The sequence below is a fragment of the Pelophylax lessonae genome (genome assembly GCF_965119305.1).
Source record: "Pelophylax lessonae genome assembly, chromosome: 6".
In the NCBI taxonomy this organism is placed as follows: domain Eukaryota; kingdom Metazoa; phylum Chordata; class Amphibia; order Anura; family Ranidae; genus Pelophylax; species Pelophylax lessonae.
In genome coordinates this window covers 177,696,010-177,705,881 of record NC_138773.1, presented here as the reverse complement: position 1 = coordinate 177,705,881, position 9,872 = coordinate 177,696,010, and positions in this window count along the sequence as shown.

Below are 9,872 nucleotides of genomic sequence, written 5' to 3'. Positions count from 1 at the left end.
CATCACCATTACCGCTGCCACCGATCCCACCCCCCTCATCACCACCACCGCTGCCACCGATCCCACCCCCCTCATCACCACCCCTGCTGCCACCAATCCCAACCCCCTCACCACCACCCCTGATGCCACTGATCCCACCCCCCTCACCATCACCGCTGCCACCGATCCCACCCCCTCACCACCACCACCGATCCCACCACCCCTGCTGCCACTTATAAACACCACCGCTTCCACTGATTCCACCCCCCTCACCACCACCCCTGCCTCCACTCATCCCACCCCCCTCATCATGTCTGCAACCTCTGACAGGTCCTGTACCATGTCCGCACAGCCTCTGACACCTCCTGTACCATGACCGCAAAGCCTCTGACATGTCCTGTACCATGTCCGCACAGCCTCTGACACGTCCTGTACCATGTCCACACAGCCCCTGACATGTCCTGTACCATGTCCACACAGCCCCTGACATGTCCTGTACCATGTCCGCACAGCCTCTGACACGTCCTGTACCATGTCCGCACAGCCTCTGACATCTCCTGTACCATGTCAGCACAGCCTCTGACATCTCCTGTACCATGTCAGCACAGCCCCTGACATCTCCTGTACCATGTCAGCACAGCCCCTGACATGTCCTGTACCATGTCCACACAGCCCCTGACATCTCCTGTACCATGTCTGCACAGCCTCTGACATCTCCTGTATCATGTCCGCACAGCCTCAGACATCTCCTGTACCATGTCCGCACAGCCTCAGACGTCTCCTGTACCATGTCTGCACAGCCCCTGACATCTCCTGTACCATGTCTGCTCAGCCCCTGACATGTCCTGTACCATGTCCACACAGCCCCTGACATGTCCTGTACCATGTCCACACAGCCCCTGACATGTCCTGTACCATGTCCACACAGCCCCTGACATCTCCTGTACCATGTCCGCACAGCTTCTGATATCTCCTGTACCATGTCCGCAAAGCCTCTGACATCTCCTGTACCATGTCCACACAGCCCCTGACATGTCCTGTACCATGTCCACACAGCCCCTGACATGTCCTGTACCATGTCCACACAGCCCCTGACATGTCCTGTGCCATGTCCGTACAGCCCCTGACATGTCCTATACCATGTCCGCACAGCCCCTGACATGTCCTGTACCATGTCCGCGCAGCCCCTGACATGTCCTGTACCATGTCCGCGCAGCCCCTGACATGTCCTGTACCATGTCCACACAGCCCCTGACATGTCCTGTACCATGTCCGCACAGCCCCTGACATGTCCTGTACCATGTCCGCACAGCCCCTGACATGTCCTGTACCATGTCCGCGCAGCCCCTGACATGTCCTGTACCATGTCCGCGCAACCTCTGACACGTCCTGTACCATGTCCGCACAGCCTCTGACACGTCCTGTACCATGTCCGCACAGCCTCTGACACGTCCTGTACCATGTCCGCACAGCCTCTGACACCTCCTGTACCATGTCCGCACAGCCTCTGACACGTCCTGTACCATGTCCGCACAGCCTCTGACACCTCCTGTACCATGTCCGCACAGCTTCTGATATCTCCTGTACCATGTCCGCACAGCTTCTGACATGTCCTGTACCATGTCCACACAGCCCTGACATGTCCTGTACCATGTCCACACAGCCCCTGACATGTCCTGTACCATGTCCACACAGCCCCTGACATGTCCTGTACCATGTCCACACAGCCCCTGACATCTCCTGTATCATGTCCGCACAGCTTCTGATATCTCCTGTACCATGTCCGCACAGCCTCTGACATCTCCTGTACCATGTCCACACAGCCCCTGACATGTCCTGTACCATGTCCACACAGCCCCTGACATGTCCTGTACCATGTTCACACAGCCCCTGACATGTCCTGTACCATGTCCGCACAGCCCCTGACATGTCCTGTACCATGTCCGCACAGCCTCTGACATCTCCTGTACCATGTCCGCACAGCCACTGACATCTCCTGTAACATATCCGCACAGCCCCTGACATGTCCTGTACCATGTCCGCACAGCCCCTGACATGTCCTATACCATGTCCGCGCAGCCCCTGACATGTCCTGTACCATGTCCGCACAGCCCCTGACATGTCCTGTACCATGTCCGCGCAGCCCCTGACATGTCCTGTACTATGTCCACACAGCCCCTGACATGTCCTGTACCATGTCCGCACAGCCCCTGACATGTCCTGTACCATGTACCCTATATTGATCTCTATCTATATATAGGACAATTGATTAGATATCAGGCCATTCATTATCTGTCGGTCAGTTCAGTATACCCTATATTGATCTCTATCTATATATATAGGATTATTGATTAGATATCAGGCCATTCATTAACTGTCGGTCAGTTCAGTATACCCTATATTGATCTCTATCTATATATAGGACAATTGATTAGATATCAGGCCATTCATTATCTATCAGTCAGTTCAGTGTACCCTATATTGATCTCTATCTATATATGTAGGACAATTTATTAGATATCAGGCCATTCATTATCTGTCGGTCAGTTCAGTATACCCTATATTGATCTCTATCTATATATAGGACAATTGATTAGATATCAGGCCATTCATTATCTGTCGGTCAGTTCAGTATACCCTATATTGATCCCTATCTATATATAGGACAATTGATTAGACATCAGGCCATTCATTATCTATCAGTAAGTTCACTGTACCTTATATTGATCTCTATCTATATATATATATATATAGGACAATTGATTACATATCAGGCCATTCATTTTCTATCGGTCAGTTCACTGTACCCTATATTTATCTCTATCTACATATAGGACAATTGATTAGATATCGGGCTATTCAGTATCTATCGGTCAGTTCAGTCTACCCTGTATTGATCTCCATCTATATATAGGACAATTGATTAGGTAGGCAGGCCAGAAAAGTCTGTGGCCATTTCCGACGTTCATACAATGCCAGTGTTCTCTTATCTGACATTTAACGGGAATTCAACCTGCCCACCAACCGCCTCATTTGTGACATGCCTACCAGGTGGAACTCAATTTTTCTGCACCTGTATGACAAGTACATGCGATTTGAAATGTATATGTATATTTGTATATGGTATTTTTTCCTTTAGAAATGTCAGTATTGCTGCAGCAGGCTACATACAGTACATCGTAGAGATGCGCTACATTACAGGCACATTAAGGGGACCCCCCAGGCACAATATTTGAAGGAATTTTTCATTTTTATAGTTTCACTTTAAGCCTCATTAAAATCAGTTAATCACTGCTTCTTTAAAAACTATCTTTTTTTTAAAAAAAAATTTGCATTGCTACATGTTCTCCAGGTCAGGACCCGGACCCCCATCATACACTTTGTTTCGGGCAATAACTTGCATTTAAGCCTTAAAAATTAGGCCGTTTGATTTTTGACGTTCGAGTCCCATAGACTTCAATGGTGTTCGAACTAACTTTTCCCCTGTTCGCCGTGTTATGGTGCGAACCGAACAGGGGGGTTTTCGGCTCATCACTAGTATGGGATTCTTGGCTTTATTTCCTTGCCATGCAATTGCAACACCTAAATGGCTGGGGCTGTTGTTCTTTTACCAAAACTTCTTAAATTATTGATTAGATGGCTCCTTACAGGGTCTTATCTTCTCTATGCCCTTGAATCCTCTGCATACTCTAATTAGTCCCTCTACAGTTTGCAACTATTTACTTGACATATTTGGGCCTTTGCCAAAGGTAACTCAATATTATTGGCTATATATGGTTTACTCCTATATGGTCTAATGATTTGTTCCTAAGCGTAGGAAGTTACAGGGATTCCGTAATTGGGTCAAGGCAGGCCTTTTGATAATTTCACATTTGTGTTAACCAAACCTTTTAATGACTTCTGCAACTGTCCTCTACATAACAGAGCATCAATATCCTCAAATTTTACATGCCTTCTTGGCCCATAATGGCCCCCTTAATGTTACCTGTTACACCAGTGTTTCCTATTCCTGATGTGTTCTATTTGTATTACTTTTTTTGTGTGAAATCCCTGGTGTTCCTGCCAGTCCCTCTGCTTTTCTATTAAAAACTGAGCACACTATACAGAAGAGCTCACCGTTGTCAGTTATCTAGCTATGCTGGGAACACAGCCTGCTCTCCTCCAATGGTCAGATTGGTCTTGACAACAGAGGGAACAGGGGAAATGTGATCACTTATAAAAAATGAAAAAAAAAAAAAAGATATTTATGATGGTTTTTTTTATATCTATATACAAATGTTTGCTTTTTATTTCAATTTTAAACAGAGTGGGTTGTTTTACAAGGTGATCATTTACAATCAATTTAACTTCTCGATTGTAGATAGCATGTTATTTAATAGAGATTTTAAAGCACAGGATTCAAAGGGACCTTTTCTGAGATTTATCCACACCTTTTTCATAAGTTTTTGTTGAGACATCCAGAAATGGGATCAAGAGCTAGGTCCTGTTTCTGAGGATGCTTAGGAGGGGTTTTACAGACAGTTTCCCTCTCCCCCTGTATCAGCTTATGCAATTATTTAATATACATAGGGCATATCTTACTCCATTAAAGTATTCAGACCCCTTCATTTCTTTCAATTTTTTTATGTTAGCACCTGATACTACAGTTTTTTTTTTTTTTTTTTGAGATTTCGTGTATTTCTATTCAAACCTACATATTATACATTTACGGGTAATTCTTTGGCTTTAAGCTCCTAAAGAGTGGACAAGGATCCACGAAATGCGTAGAGCTACTTAGATGCATATAGATGCAACATTTAGTGATGACCATGTACTTTTCTATTGAATTCAATACTATTATAACAATGTCTTTACTATATGTATTTTTTTGTGTCAGCCTTTCTTGTATACATGTCTGCATCATATTTGTAACTGATGTCAACATTTGTATTAATTACTGTATGTATAATAAATTATTACTTTCAGATTCTATTTTTGTATATCTTAGTTCGTGACCCGCCTCATTTAAAGTCCCACGACCTCTGTTTTCTGTTTGTATTAACCAATAGGGATGGAGGCACGTCACTGTGTTTGCTTTGGATCATATTCCTCTATCTGATAGTACAGTTGTTTAAATTCATTTTTTTTCTCATTAATCTGCACTCAGTACCCCATAATGACAAAGAGAAAACTGAATTTTAGAAATGTATACAATTTCAACCAGCCTCCTGCTTCAGAGGTTGTGGCCAGACAGGCCCGACTCTGCACGTATAGTGGTCTTGCCCCAAAGTTCGTTGGTTTTGGATGAGAGTATATTTCTTTATATTTTCATTCACAATGGTCAATATTACAAAAGATGCAAGCATCGCCCTGCTAAACAAATCAGTCGAAAATGTCCCGAGACACTTTAGCAAAACCGCTATTGCGACTGCACGGAAAAGTCCAGTTATAGATATAGCTTTAATGAAATGTAAACTCACATGGATCACGTTAAATGAAAAAATTGTGAGTGTCTTGCAAAATAAACAATCCCTCCTGGAAAAATATGGTGCCCCTTGCTTGCCTGTTTGCAGGTTCCAGATATACAGAATTGACTCCAAGGATTGTTGGCGAAAGATGGACCTTCTCGCTTTCTCTTTTCCTTTTTATACTCTTATTTTTCCACTCTCAAATTTTTCTCTCCTACTCCTTCCTTTCCTCTCCAATCCTGTTTCCGTTCCCTCCCTTCCTCCTTTTCTTTTCCTCACCTATGTTACTTACCCTATTTGCTGTGGAAATTTGTGACCCCAAAAAATGAATAAGATGATGTCTGACAATGGAAAGAGCTTCCGATATTTGAAAACACAAGTTAAATGCTCTAGCATTTTGCAGACCAGTTCATAGAGGTGATGTATTATTGATGCTTTAGACCTCATGGATCTCATGTATATCTTAGGCAGATCAGATCTGATAAGATGTCTCTCATAATGGCTTTCTTCTATTTATTATGGTGTTACTGGTCTAAATTATGTAGCTATCCATCATATGTGTATATATGACATTGGCATACATATTCAGACCCTTTGCAATTTAGCTCAGTTGCCTCCCATTTCTCTTAAAACGTTGCTGAGATGTTTCTATGCCTTGATTGGAGTCCACCTGTGGTAAATTACATAAATTAAATCGACACGATTTGGAAAGACACACATCTCACTATGAGCCCCCGTTCACATCGGCGCAATTTGACATGCGATCTGACAGGTCAAATCCCATGTTATATCACAGCCTATTGCTGGCAATGGGAGCGTCCCAATCGGTGACACCCAACTTTGCAGCGCTGCACTACTTTTGGCGATTTCAGGGGTAATTTCAATGAACATCTGTGCATGAACCCATAGAAGTCGCCCCGAAGTCAGACTAATATGCAGCTTTGAAATTGTGCGTGTTCAGATTAGTTCAATGTGAACGAGGGCTCTAAGGCCTTACAGCTGACAATGTACACTGAATCAGAGCAAAAGCCATGGCATCAAAGGAACTGCCTGCAGATAGAGTTTAAAGACAAGATTATTGCAAGGCACAGATCTGGGGAAGGCTCCAAAAAAATGTCTGGGGCACTGAAAGTTTCCAGGAGCACAGTGGCCTTAATAATTCTCAAATGGAAGAAGTTTGGCACAACCAGGACTCTTCCAAGAGATGGTCGCCCAGCCAAACTGAGCAATCGGGGGAGAAGGGTCTTGGTAAGAGAGATGACCAACAACCCTATGGCCCCTATGACTGACATCCTATGTGGATATGGGACAAAGTTCCAGAAGGATAATGATCACTTCATCTCTCCACGGATCTGGGCTTTATGGCAGAGTGGCTAGATGGAAGCCTCTCCTCAGTGCAAAACACATAAAAGCCCATTTTCAGGTTTGCAAAAAAAGTACCTGAGTGACTCTCAGACTGTGAGGAACAAGATTTCTGGTCTGATGAAACCAAGATTTAACTGTTTGGCCTCATTTCTAAATGTTATGTCTGGAGGAAACCAGGCACCACTCATCACCTGCTCAATACCATCCCAACTGTGAAGCATGGTGGTGGCAGCATCATGATGTGGGGGTGTTTTTCAGCAGCAGGGACTGGGAGATTGGTCAGGGTTAAGGGGAAACTGAAAGGAGCAAAGTGCAGAGATATCCCCATATTGAAATCCTGTTTCACAGCACTCAGGACCTTAGACTTGACAACATGCCAAAGATCCTAAGCACATAGCTAAGACAACACAGTACATGGGATATTTCAGTTTTTACTTTTTAATAAATGCACAGACATTTTGACAATTCTGTTTTCACTTTGTACTAGGTTAATAGGGTAATGAGTGTGGATTATTAAAAAAAAAAAAATGAATTCAAACAACTGTAGTATCAGGCTGCAACATAACAAAATTGAAAAAAGTGAAGGTAGTCTGAATACATTATGAATGCACTGTAGGTCTACGTTAAGATTCTTGCTGCAGTAAATGTGATCAACTACATGCAGACTTGCTACATTTGCTGTGGCATTGTCCTAAATCTAAAATATATTGGACTGAGGTTATCCATATCCTTAAAGTGATTGTAAAGTCTGTTTTTTTTTTAAACTAACAAACATGTTATACTTACCTCCTCTGTGCAGTGTTTTTGCACAGAGCAGCCAGATCCTCCTCTTCTCAGGTCCCTCTTCTGTACTCCTGGTCCCTACCTCCTGTTGAGTGCCCCCACAGCAAGCAGCTTGCTCTGGGGGCACCCCAGCCGAATCAAAGCTCCCTGTGTCAATTCAGACAGAGCCACAACCCAAGCCCCGCCCCCTCTCTCTCCTGATTAGCTGCTTGACTTTGATTGACAGCAGCGGTACCCAATCGCACCGTGATGCTGTCTAAGCCAATGAAGAGGGGAGTCCCGGGCAGCTCAGAAACTCCTGCAACATCGCTGTATAGAGGCTCAGGTAAGTATTGGGGGGCTGAGGGGGGCCGCTGCGCACAGAAGGCTTTTTTATCTTAATGCATAGAAAGTATTAGGATAAAAAAAAAAACCTTCTGCCTTTACAATCACTAACTATGTAACAGGATCCTCACTTAGTTTAGACCCTTTGACATGTATTTTCGGACACTTTAATTCATCTTCTTTAGATGAATATAAATCTTTGACAGTTTCCAGATCACTGCTACCTGCAGAATGCTCATTGTTAGATGGACTTTGACTTCCTCCCCTATGATAGCAGAATAGCTACAGGAACTTAAATATGACCGTATATGGAAATGTTGGTTAAATTTTACATACATACCAGATATGTTATAATTTGTAGCACTTGTAGCATCTGTATTGAAAGTCTAGTCTCATATCTCTGTTATAAGGGATTGGGTTGGGTACACTGTTAGAGATATATCTTATAACAAAGTATTTTATTTTCTTGACTGTAGCAAACCTATATTAACCAGTTCTGGACCGGAAGGATTTGCCCCCTAATGACCAGGCCATTTTTTTGCGATTCGGCATTGTGTTATGCTGGCCATACACTAGCCTAAAAATCGTTCGAAAATCTGTCATTTGGTCCGTTCGTTCGTTTTTCATCCAGTTATTGGGCACAAATAGAAAATTGGTTTTAACTTTTCAGAGCCGGAAAATCGAAGGAACAGTTTGAAAAATTCTGCCGAATGAACGATAAATTGAAAGGTTAATGTGTTTCTCGCCCGAACTGTTTGTACTAGGCATCTGTGATAAACTGAATGAAAAACGGATTCATTTATGTCCATTGAATGATTTATCATTTGAAATTCGGTCATTACATGATGGCACGATCGTCTGCTCTCACGGACGTTTTTTCGTTTTCTGAAAATGAGTTTGAACAATTTTTTGGCCAGTGTATGGCCAGCTTTACTTTAATGGAAAAATGCGCACAATCCCACAAATAGAGCTTTCTTTTAGTGGTATTTTAGTGGTATTTGATCACCTCTGCGATTTTTTTTTTTTTGCGCTATAAACAAAAAAAGAGCGACAATTCTGAAAAAAAAAAAAAACAATATTTTTCACATTCTGCTATATAACATTCCCAAAAAAAACATAAAAATCAACATTTTTCATCTTTTTAGGCCAATTTGTATTCTGCTACGTATTTTTGATAAAGAAAATTTGCAATAAGCGTATTATGATATGTTTGCGCAAAAGTTATCACGTCTATAAACTAGGGGAAAGATTTATGTCATTTTTATTTATTTTTTTTTTTTACTAGTATTGGCAGCGATCTGCGATTTGTAGCGGGACTGCGACATTGGCGGCGGACAGATCAGACCCCTAACTGACATTTTTGACACTTTTGGGGGGACCAATGACATTACATATGCCAATGACATAAAAATATGCACTGTTACTGTAATAATGACATTGACAGGGAAGGGTTTAACCTAGGGGTGATCAAAGGGTTAGGTGTGAGCCTAGGGGAGCGTTTACTAACTGTATGGGGGATGGGCTTGTGAAATGACCACAGAGACCTGTGATCCTATATAGAAGGATCACAGGCGCTCTGTGATCATTTCAGAGAGAAGAACGGTCAGCTGTGTTTACAACACAGAACCGCAGTGGGCGGTCGGCAAGTGGTTAAATGCAATTTGTCTAGTTTTGTTTTGTTTAAGTTATGTTATGTTTAAATGTGTATGACATGTTTATAAAAATGATTTTGATAAATAAAATCTGATTTAAAGAAAAACTTTAATGCAGAAGAGACATATAGCATGTCTCTTCTGCATTAAAAATCCTGCCTGGTCACCCATTTTTACTGAAGACTGAAATCTTTTAGTACATCAAGGGGGTGAAAAGGGTTCAGGAAGTCAGTATTTTCAATATGAAATCAAGATTAAGAACATGACCCCAAACTAACAGGAGGAAAGTTCAAAAATAATATTAGAAAGTATTATTTTACTG